The sequence below is a fragment of the Myotis brandtii genome, unplaced genomic scaffold, assembly GCF_000412655.1.
Source record: "Myotis brandtii unplaced genomic scaffold, ASM41265v1 scaffold268, whole genome shotgun sequence".
Lineage (NCBI taxonomy): Eukaryota > Metazoa > Chordata > Mammalia > Chiroptera > Vespertilionidae > Myotis > Myotis brandtii.
The window spans coordinates 2092824-2095102 of record NW_005360187.1 but is presented as its reverse complement, the minus strand read 5'-3'; positions in this window follow the sequence as shown (position 1 = coordinate 2095102).

Below are 2279 nucleotides of genomic sequence, written 5' to 3'. Positions count from 1 at the left end.
GATACGTGGGTATAAGGACACATATGTAATATCTTAATCAATAAAAAAATATATTTAAAAAAAAAGAAAAGTCCTGTTATAGTAAATGTATACAGTTAATTTAAGACTCTCACTTTGGGTTTTAGGACATAAGACTACAAGGCTAGCTTATCTTTTGTGAGGAAATATTTTCTATTCTTTTATAGAATGATACATAAATAGTGCTAAACGGTAGGAACAGGTTAACTTAGCATCTAAATGATCCAGTTGGCTACAATTCAAGTCTTTTTTTTTTTTCCACTTTGCCATCCCTTTGGTGAGACTTCATCTTTATTCATCTTTATGTTCTCGCCATGGCTGCTCATTTCCTGCCCTCGCGTCCATGTTCCAGAAGGGGTGGGGGTAGGGAGGGGGAGAATACGCAAGCACGTTGCTATCATAGCCACACAGTCAGGTGCTATAGAGCATATGACTTGCATGTATCCGTGTGTATAAGTCTCAAAAATATATCAAATAGAGTATTGCAGGTTAAGTATAACATAGTATGATTCCATTTATGTAAAGTTTACATGCAGGAACACTATTGCTTATAGTTACATAGTAATGTAAACATGAATGGGGAATCAACACATTCAGAAGGGAGGAAGAGGGAGGAATGTAATCAGGGAGGGATGGACAGCGAGCATCAGTCATTACCTTTATCAGGGAAGGATCCAGGTTTTGGGGGGCCTGCTGCATATATAATTTGGGGGGGGTCCTTTTTAAGAAAATAAGGGCCCCACCATTTCTGAAGATTTGTGGGCTGCTCTTTGTGGATGAATAATAATCACATTCATAATCACAGTAGCTAACATTTGTTGAGCCCTTGCTATAGGGCAGGGACCAGGCATTTGGTGGATTTTTTTCATTGATTCCTCACAGCTAGTTTATGATACAGATGCTGCTTTTATTAGCTGTCTTTTATGGCTAAGGAAGCAGAGGCTTGGAGGGGTACAGTCATTTGCCCAAGACCACACTGCTAGTACACGAGAGAGTTGGGCTTCAAACTCATGGAGCAGAATAGGCCTTGTGTACTGTGGACCAAGCACACCACACCTAGTGATCTCTCCGTTGTTTCATGCATGTTATGTTCTCTTCAGTAAAGACTCGTTAACCAGAGGAAGGGCAATACGACCTGAAAGTAGTGTTTCTTCCCATCACGTGGAGGTTATTTTTGGATTACACAGTGTGCTCTTTATTGGTATTTCTCAAAGGAATTGATTTGATGAGTAGGCAAGAACGATTTGTGATGAGTTAAATGTCATTGATTAAAAGACTTTTGATTTAAAAAACAAACATTCCTCCCGTGGCCATTGTAGCTCAGTGGGTTGGAGCATTGTCCCATTCACGGCAGGGCCTCGGGTTCGATTTCCAGTCAGGGCATATAACTAGGTTGCAAGTTCGAGCCCCCGTCGGGCACATACGGGAGACAGCTGATTGATGTTTCTCTCTCACATCAATGTTTCTTTCTATCCCTCTCCCCTCCTCTCTCTCTAAAATGAAAGTGAAAACAAAATAAAACAAAAGCTTTCCAGAATTCTTGTACTTAATCTGTTGGCTGAGCTGATGCAAAGTTCAGTTGTGAATAATGGAGAAGTCAGTCCTGACGACTTGCTAGTAATAAAGCTCAATGTCGTTCTTCCCATAGGGATGTACCTTAGGCATCGTGAGGCCCCGGAAAGCATGCTTACGTGTGTGCGTGGGGCGGTGTGGTGGTAGCGGCTGAGGACAGGACTCTCTGGGTGCCCGTGTACATAAACGTGGACAAGGCTTCCTCTGGATCCTGAAATGACCAATCCCACAGTGGGGGGAAAGGATAAAGACAAGCTGTGTTTGAATCCGTCTTTCCTTGAAACAGTTTGAGTTAAAAGTCAGGCCAAGAAAACCCCAGTGGCCAGCTGCTGGCTTTCTGCTGGTGTTTGGGGAAGATGGCTTGAGGAATGGTCTTCGAGGTGCTTGGGCACAAGGTCTGGCCTGCGGGCGCGGCTGTGTCTCCCACCGTGGGCTGCTGAGCCACGGATGAGCTCACGGCCCCCTCAGAGCCCTGGACCAGTTTTTGCGCCCCGGAGCCCCCCCGCAGGGAAAGCAGGGAATGAACCAGGATCCAGCCAGTGTTGTTCTTGGCTGCAGGGAGGGAAAGGAAAAACAGCAGTGTGACTGGGAAAGAAGGAACCAAGCCACCTTCCTGGTCACATTTAATGAGCGCGAATATTTGTAAATATTGAGCAGTATCTGTTACCAAGTGACAGCCTTGCAAGGTG